We start from the raw sequence: 10,634 nt of genomic DNA on the forward strand, positions 1-10,634 counted from the left end.
TAAATTTTAATAAAATGATTCTGATATATAATCTCGATGGCGCAAAACTGTGAGTCGACCTCAAGTTACTGCAAGTTAACTCTCCCAAGCCAAGATAAAATGTACTATTTTTCAACTTATTTTTTCAAATTGACTCTCTCAGACTATGAGCTGGCTCGAGCATTCTCCGAGTTGATTTCAAGTTTAGTTGAGTCGACTCTTTTAAGCCAAGACAAAGAGGTGTCAAAATCAGCCTATTCTCATGTTGACCCCAAGTTGATCCGAGTTGACCCCAAGTCTACTTCGACTTGATCCCAAGTTCTTGCAAGTCAACTTTACTATACCTAATAATGACTAGTTTTGCAGAAAATATAAAAGTGTGTAGAATAGCTCCAATGGCTACCTTCAATCTTTCAATGACCAAAAACCCACTTTGAGATCTTCCACTAGCTTTAGATGCAAGCCACACATATTAAAGAAGATAGAGAACAAGAAAAATAAAGAGAAAAACTAAGAAATACTAATAGTTCATTCAAGAGGATGCATTTACTTTCCAACCACCATGCTCTTGAGTTTTTAAAGGCTTCAAAGAAGAAGAGATGAGCACTAATTGCCAAGCTTTATTTAGTGGCATCCATACATGCTTCAACGGCATTTTTATTTGCTCTTTGGGAGATTTTGTTTGTATTCCTTAACACTCATTCATTCCCCGGTATAACAATTTTCAATAGGGATTGAAACTTGGGAGGAAGATTTATTCAGAGACTGAACTGGATTGTATTATTTGTTCAAGTCTAGGAGTGACTTGGGAGAATATTTTAGTTGATTTTTATTAGTAAAATCAACTGAATTTGATTCTGAGTCCAAGCAAAATAATCATGCTTAATCTTAGAGCGATTATAGTGAAATTCCAAGAAAAAGTATCTTAAAAGGTGGACGCAAGTGCTGACTTTGGTACCAAATTATTATAAAATATTATATTTGTATATGCTATTGTTGCTTTTTATCTTGCTCCTACCTACTTTTGTATAATTATTGTTTTAATCTATTAATTTCATTGCACATTCACTTAACTCAGTAGATTTGAGCACATAATTGTTTTAATTTTTTAAGAACTCAATTCACCCCTCTCTCTCTTCGGTTGTCTATCCGGACAACAACTTTGTTTATAAAGAAAGAAGAAAAATTTTAATTATAATTTTTATAGTAAAGAAATAATAAAAACTAAAATATATTTATTAATCAAATAAAGAAAGACACTAAACACAATTCTATCAGTAAATAAAAAATAAAAATCATAGTTGCAAACATGGAAAATATTAATTCCCATCATTTATAGAAGCAAAGCAAGTTTCTATATTCATATTTCTCTCTCCTCCCTATTCAAAGATAGTTAAAATAAGAAGAATTTAAAATAGTGACTATAAACAAATATGAAAAGAGCTTAATTACAAATCTTAGTTGGATATAATTGTGCCAATAATTTTGAGAAATAATAAAAGTTACAAATGTTTAGTTTAAATAAATAGAAAACAAATTAATTACAAGATTTCTTTCTTAAATGGGTACAATCATGCAATAACAAATATTTTCTATCAAACTTATTTTAAGATTCTTTAGAAATTCAGGATAAGGCTTCCTAGCTAAGAAATTTGTGAGTTTATAAATAAAAATAATTAAAATTCCATGATTACTTACAAATTATAAAAAAAATGAAGTATATATTTTATATTTTAGACATATTGGATTACACTAAAAATTTTTTTTCAGTCTCATCTATTCTAACTTTTAAACAATCCCCTCATTTTCCTCCTCTCTCCCAAGCCAAGAGATTAGATGAATGGTTTATAAGTGATGTATATATAGACTTGGACCTCTTCTTGGCTTCTAGGCAACTTGGCTAACCCTTTTAAGACTAGGGATGGCAATGGATAGGTTTTAGATCAGATATTGTACTATCCATCCTCAAATTCGAACTTAATATGCTATACCTAAATCCTATCCGATATGTGATCGGATAAGAAAGAGATATCCATCTCCATACCCAATGGGTTCGAAAATACCCACGGATAATCCATTTCTCTGTATCCAACCCATACCCGTCTCATACCTATTCTATATCCAAAAATATAAACAACCAAAATAATTTTACACATATTATCAATCAAAACAAAAATATCAATTCAACATAGAACATAATTTATAATTCTAGATTTATAGAAATCAAATATAGAAATAGAATTATAATTCAACATAGAATATATAAATAACTAAAATAATTTTATATATATTATCAACCAAAACAGAATTATAAACATATATATTTGGGTATGGGTTCGGGTATTACCTATACTCATAGATTCGGATCGAGTTCGGATTTAGATTTGGATAAAAAATAGCACTACCCATATCCTACTTATATCCGTACTACAGTTTTTTGGTTTTACCCAAATCCGAATCCAAATCCGAATCCAAATCCGATCAAATCTATTTTTCAGATTTGATCGGGTTTGGATAGGGTGCATACCCATCGGATCGAATCGATTTTGCCATCTTTATTTAAGACTCTCTAAAATCTTGTCCTAAATCTAATTAGGCTTAGATTAGGCTAGAAGGGCTTGTCCTAAAAAGGCTAGTGGTGTAAGAGAAGGAGGGAGAGAAATTCTTGTCTTAACAAGACAAGAGAGCAGATTTGAATCGAATGCCCTCCTCCCATTTGTTGACCCCTATTTATATTTAAAAAGGGGGCATGTGAAGCATCTCCCCATGAATTCAATCTACCCCATCAAAAGGCATATTAAAAATCAAGAGACATATATGATAAAGTCTCTTCGAAATTCATGCGACGCTTCACAACTCTCTCAGGCGTGCACCCACGAATAGAAGCCAATGGTTTCCCAATTTTAAATTAGAAAATCTCTGATTTTTCCACATGTAAATGGAGGTTTCTCAAAGTCTATCCGATGTAAATGGACACCTAAAATTAGTTTGAGATAAGCCTCCTTCTACGTTAAAGCAGAAGGACTCTTAGGCAATGCTTTGTAAGTTCTACGCATACGCACCTTATAATCTCCCTCTTTCACACCATATCATGCCCTCAAATGCCAAAATAGTCATACTAGGCTGATGGGTGGTTGGATAAGGAGCCACATGGGTCTTAAACCCATCTAATAAGGACTCTCCAAGCCCCTCCATGCCAAAAATTTTTGCCATCGACCATTTTTTATGCGCCTAGATAAGATAAAGTCTATTCCACTTTGGATTCTATCAATTTGATGCCAAATTGGGCTATGTGGCGCATCTGATGGCTGCCCATATTAGAGATGAACCCAAATTAAAGGCTGTATTTGAAGGTAGGGAGGTCATTTGGCAATTTGCATAACTTTTTGATAAATTTTTTTTTCAAAAGACCAATATGCCCTCTATCAATGGTCATAAATGACTAGTTTGTGAGGATATTTTGGGAAGCATGAAAGTTTCTAACAACTATAAATAGAGATTCATTCTCACCATTTCTACCACTCTAAATCCAATCCATTCTCCCAATCCTTTTTCACTCTCAATCTTCTTCTCTCTACAAGCTTTTCCTATTTACTTGCTTACAATCAATTTTGCTTAAGTGTGCGTGAATTCTCTCGAAGTTGAAGGATCAAGCTACTAGCATCGACTATCAAGCTCTCTTATTCTCTATCTTTGGTGAAGAGTATATTGTTTTCAACATAATCTTTTTATTTTTACTTCTTGTTATTAGCATAAATGGATTATTATTATGATAGCAACCCTATTATAACCCTCGATGAGGAGACGAATACTCTTAAGGAAACTACTAGTGCTCAAGTACGTAGGATTAAGAAGAGAACTAATGAGGTATAGAGAGATTTTGATGAATCTACAAATGCCCAAGATGAACCTACGGTAGTTTACAAGAAATGCAAAGCCGTCCTGATTGCTAAATCATCTAGTGGCACTGGGCACTTGAAACACAATATAGGACACATGATGCAAAAATCCAAGTCCAATTAAATTTAGCTCGAGGTAGTCTTAGTTCTTGGCAATATTGTCAAGAAATGCAACATAGAGAGTTTGCTAGATGGATAATTCATGGGGAAGAACTGTTTATAAGAGCTGAGTCAGAAAAATTAGAACGATATATCCAACGGGATCTACAACCCCAATATAGACGAATTAGTAGGAAAACAAGTCGTAGAGAAGCAATGAAGCAATATATTGAAATGAGAATTGGGCTTCAAAAATTATTAGAATCCTTAAATTGTAGAGTGTCAATGACCTATGATATTTGAACTACTAATTACCAATATGCTAGTTATATTTGTTGCACTGTACATTTTATAGACAATGAATGGAACATAAATAAAAGAATTCTGAGTTTTAAACTACTTAAATTTTCACACACTGCACCTGTAATTTCGAATGCAATAATGGCAACTACAATATATTATGGCATTCAAAATAAGATATTATCTATTACTTTTGATAATGTATCTAATAATACTACTGTTATTTCTTTACTAAAACAATCATTAAATTTAATTTTGGATGGTGAGTGTTTACATATTATATATGTATGCCATATACTTAACTTGTGTATGTAAGAGGATTAGATATTTTAAATCACTTGATTACTCGAATTAGGAATGCCATCTAATTCATCGAGTATTTTCTTTCAAATAAATAAGATTTCAAGCAACTGTGTAACTTATACGGTAAGGCATACAAAAATTTAAACTTGATGTTGTGCATAGGTAGAATTTCACATATCTTATGTTAAGTAGTACATTTGAATATTTTGAGTTGATAAATATTTTTCTAAATTCTCGATTGTTTTTTGAGAAATCTCTAACTTCTAAGGATTGACGTCTTGCTAAAATTTTACAAGATTTTGTAGAAATATTTTTTAATACAATAAATTTTTTCTCTAGTGTATATTATTTTAATTTATATGAATTTTTGACATATATTATTCAGATTGTTGAAAAAAATTTTTTATATAAAAATGATGAAACTTTGACCCCTCTGATTCACGCAATAGAGGCCAAGTGGAGAGAATATTGACTTACGTTAAGTATTATACACTCTATTGCTACCATTTTTTATTTTAGATTTAAATTAAATGGTGTTCTTTATTTACTTAATGAATATCATGAGTATATGCTGACCGATTCAACTGATGAAAAAAAAATAGTGGAATGTTATTTGTATGCCATGTATAGTTTGTATAATGCCAGGTTTAGAGACAGTAGAGCTGGTGACATCTAGACAAATAAGTACAAGTAGCAGCGAGAAGCACAATGTATTGCAGCGGATAGTCCAACGGCAACAGCACTCGGACAGTAGTTCGTCTTCATCGTCTCTATCATCGGAATTAAATTTCTATCTCACCAATGACATCACCACTGCCCTCAATTCCAATCAGTTGGATAATTTTGATGTACTACAAAGGTGGAAATCGTAGCAAAATACTTTTTCGATGCTTGCTACTATGGCACGAGACATCTTGATCGTGTCAATATCTACTGTCGCTTCAGAGTCTGCATTCAGTACTGGTGGATAAGTCTTGGATGAGAAGAGAAACAGAATGAACAAAAAATCTGTAGAGATATGTGTCTGCTTCAAGGATTAGCTAGATACGGAGAGCCGACTTCAAGACATTGGTGGACATCTAACAAATTTCGAAGACGATACGAACACAACCACCACCAACAAATCTATAACTTCTGTTATCGAGACAAGATTTCAACAATTGTAATTTGTAAATATATCAAGTCTTATTTTTCAATATGAATAAAAATTATGATGTATTTTTTTAATTATTTTTTTTAACCTTTGCATTCTCTGTAATTTGAACAACAAGCAATTCAATTATCAATAAAAATTTTGAGATATTTTTTCATAATCTTTTCTATTGTATATATTTCAATAACAAATCTTTTTTTTTTAATTTTTTTCAAATTCGAAGGCTAAAAAATTAAACATTAACCTTAAAAGTTAAAAATTTTATTTTTAAAAATTTAATATTAAATAAAAAATAAAAATAGGTATGACGGGCTCTCGTGCCCGGCTCGGCCTGGCCTAGCCCGTTGGCCACCTCTCTCTCTCTCTCTCTCTCTCTATATATATATATATATATATATATATATATATATTATATTATGTTCCACTATTTATCGATAATTTTAATTTTTTATCTCCCTTACTTTTATGTCAATATATTTGGTTTTATTATTTTTTCTTATAATATTTTTTGCTTTGTTTTCTACTTCATGTTTTTATTTTATATGTCATATTATAATTATTCCTTTAATTTATTCTTTTTCTTTAATTTTCAACATCTTTTTGATTGTATCAATTTTGTTTAGAACTTTTAATCAAAATTTTTGTACTTTCTATTCTATTCTATTTTATTTGTGGTGCTTGCTTTTATTTTTTGATTTTGTCAAAATTCTAATATTGATGGGGGTTTCAAATTTGTTGGCACCTGAGTGTTATCTAATTTGTAACAATTCACACATATTTGCTGTGATTTTATTTTTGTTTCAAAACTAAAGAGATTGATTCCATGATTGATATATTGAATCCTCAACTAAAATAAGTACAGAAGTTACTAAGCCATTATTATTTTGGGGTATAGTTTTTTCTCACATCTAACTATTGTAAACAAAATAACTCTTAAATTAGTCATCTTTGATTCTGTCCTAATAATGGATAAACTTATGAGCTTGCAACTAGATACTCAAGTAGTGACATATGACTCTACATCCATTGACTTCAAGAGCATGCTCTGAGGCATCTATTATCTAGGTTTTAAACCACATTTGTATTTTCTATTTTGGTTGGGCTAAAAAAAAAGAATTTGGTTTCAATAGTTTCAACAGCTTCAATTGAAAATTATACAAATGAGAAGTATCAATCAAACTTAGCAAAACAAGGTTCAAACCCTAGGGGAGGCATCTGCATTGCGTTTCTCAAAAGAAAAGAGAAATAGAGGTAAGTTAGAAAGGGAATCAGCAACAATAAATAAAAGTAAAGTAAGTCATGAAGATAGAATGCATATCATTTTAAAGAATGTTATCTTGTTTCGCACCTCCAAATGGATCATGTTGCTAGTTTTGAAATGAGACAATAAAAAAAAATACTGTTTTAAAAATAATAATGTTTCTACTAAAAAATAATAACGTTGAAAGAGAATAGAATATGAGATATCACATTATCGCTGTACCATTTGATGGTAGCCTAACATAAGACAATCTAAACAACCATAAATTTTGAATTGGAAAACAACCAAACTGATGTCAAAAACTAAACGTTCCTGTTAATCTCTTTAAAAAAATAGTGTTGCAATTCTCGCAAAGTTTGTCTAATCTTCGAATCAAAATCTAGTTTAGGAAAACCAAAGGGGATGCCCTTCTTTTCTTCAGCCTTCACCTAGATGCTACTCCAAATGAGAGAAGCCTCCATGCAGTATGTCCTATAATAGAAGGTGAGAAATGGTCAACAACAAGGTAGGTTCATGCATGGCCTCCTTTGACAAGATTGTGGGAAGCCAGGACAACCAGGCTACTGTAGGAGTTGCAGATGCGTTTAAGCATTGCATTTCCTATTGAGTTCAGAAAGCCATAAAATACTGCTGCCGAGAATTTATTTGAATTTTTGTCTCCAAAATACTGAGTCAGAATATCTAGATGACCTTCGTTGACTTGGAATTTCTCGTAACAAAATGAATTAATGAATGGGGTGGAGGATTTTGAGTTCCAAGCTGATCTTCTATGATTCCACTGTGAAGCTACTGGGACTCTTTCCTTTCACAAACTGCATGGAGATTAGGGATTAATAGGCTTCAAGGAGTGTGTTCTATCCAAACATCTTCCTGAAGGTGTCAAGTCCATTGCCAAGCTCAAATTTCCGTCTATTCCTAAAAGGAGGTAGGGTCCAAAGGATGCTCATCCAAGTTGGTGTTATTCTTTTCCTTCGCTTCCAATGTGATACTAAATTGATCTTCCTGCGATAACCTGTTTTCAAAAATTTCCAATCCTACTTAGCCCATAGAGGTTGGCTTGTGAACACTATCTTGAAAGAGGAGAGTTTGTGAGAGTATGTGTAAGTGTGTGTTTAGTCCCACATCGATTATATACTAGAGTAGATCGGTACCTGACCAACCTGATTTGTTTATTAAATAAGTAAGCTGATCCGACTCACATAACCTATTTAAAAATGCCAACTTAAATTAAATGGGTTAAATGGATTAAACAAGTTAAATGAGTCAGATTAAATAAATTAGAATAGATTAAGCATGCTTTAAACATATTAAGATCTTATTAGGTGAAGCTTTTAAAGTGTCAGAAAGCACTTACTAGCTCTCCAAAAATACTTTTAGATGGTACAATGATGTTTGGTAAAAAATCGAAAAGCTATTTTGATTTTGTTAGAAAGCTCAAAAGGTTTATTTAAAAAAAGCTCCACTTTGAAGCTTCTTCTCAAAAGTATTTTCTAGTCGATGTTGGAAAGTTATTTTGATTTAAATAAAATTTTTCTGACAACCAAAATGCCCACCAATAAATCTCCTAATTACATCTTATATCATATCATATTATATTATTATACTATAAATATAATATAATATATATAATAATAAATTAATATGATAATATATTATAAATGTATAATATAATCTATTATAGTATTATTATATTATAAAAGTATAATATAATATAATAGTATTTAATTTAATAATATAATAATATTTTAATAATAATATAATATAATTATATTATAATAATATAACATAATCTGTTATATTATAATATATTATTAGATTAGATTATAATCCATTATATTATATTACATAATAATAATATTATATTAAAGCATAATATAATATTATAGTATAATACTATATGATAATAATATTATATAATAAAATAATATTTTAATATATAATAACATATAATTGTATATTGTATTATTCTCAATTATACAATACTATACAATATCTTTTATTACCATTTTATCATACCAATGGCACTTTCTTATTTTAATGATCAAACATATGTTGAAGTTCCAAAGTACTTTACAAATATGATTATCAAATAATAAATATTTTTTTTATAAAAATTTTACTTCCAAAAGCTGTACTTTTAAAAGCTCTAAAAATTTTACTGCCAATGACAATGCCAAACAGGACCTAAATGGGTCGAGTTATAACTTGACCCAATTATTAAACAGATCAAAATGCATTAAACGGATCAAAGATCTAAATCTAAACCTCACCCTTTTAATAAACAAATCTAGATAGATTGATCCATTTATGATCCAAATCCATTTATACCGATTAAAAAATGCTTAAAGTGATTTGTTCATAGTCGGATTGATGGGTTAGATTATAAATTGCCTCCCTTAATCTTAAATAATTATTTTTGATTAGTCTTTATGGATAAAATTTTGAATTATGATAAATAATATCAGAACGAACCCAGCACACAGTTCATACATTGTAGTTAGCTTTTTCAGATAAAGGACTAAAAAAATATAAATAATATCTTTCGGCTAATCTTTTTGGATGTCAATAAATTTGATTTAGCAATCGAAATCATTAGAATTATTTGCCGGATAGGCCGAACAACTTATCTTTGAAGGCAAAGTGGACGTTAAAGCAACTCTACCTCTACCTCTCATATCATGAATTGGAATCCTATCGCATGCTTGAACCGCACTCCAAGAAGGTGCCTCTCCATTCAGCTTTTAATGTTCCATGTGATCTCGCATTCTTCACAACCTCCTCTCAAACCACCTCGGAGTCCACTCTTTCCCCTCATCTTCCTTTTTCCCTCTTCACATGTTGTCTCCTGGCCTCATCCTTCACACCTGTGCTATTGACAAGCTTCTCATAGCATAACTTTTCTTTCCTATATAATGTTGTCATTCTTTCACCACGAAGAATATGCCAGAGGGATGCAAAATAGTCTACTTTAGATATATCAACACAAACAACAAAATCCTGTGCATGCCAATAGGTTTATGGATGTAAATTTTTCTTCAAGTTGCACAAAAGATCCCCTGATGTTAGGATTCCCCAGTAACTATTTTCATCCTTTTTTCTGCTATTTATTATTTTGACACCTATTCCTTCACAGATCTTCTTCTAACTTATACTAAAGGTCAAAACCATATTTTTTTCCATTGCTACATCCTCCACTGATGCTATCGATATGCTTCTCTTAGCATACACTTCTCTTCTGTGAAACATTATGATACATTCACCTTCACATCATTGTTATTATAGTACTCGTAGCCTATTACCATACTTGGAGAATAGAAAGATGTAATGATCATATAGGTTTAAATTCAAAACATCACGAGATAAAAACAATCATACTTTCATAATTCAGACATTCAAAGGTAACTCATGTTCCACAAATACCACAGTTCTTCCTGATGCTCATAAACATGGGCAGAAACAAGATTGGAGTACCAGATGATTCCCTTTGTCTGAAAGCAACAGTTTGCATGCAACATTCTAAATTGATGGTGTATCATTGAAGGAGAGGTAACTGGAATACAATCCCAGCAACTGTTCCATTATTTCAGATTTACGAGTTCTAGGGATGGAACTGAAAGAATTAAAATTTTGCATGCTAAGA

The sequence above is a fragment of the Elaeis guineensis genome, chromosome 14 (genome assembly GCF_000442705.2).
Source record: "Elaeis guineensis isolate ETL-2024a chromosome 14, EG11, whole genome shotgun sequence".
NCBI classification, from domain to species: Eukaryota; Viridiplantae; Streptophyta; class Magnoliopsida; order Arecales; family Arecaceae; genus Elaeis; species Elaeis guineensis.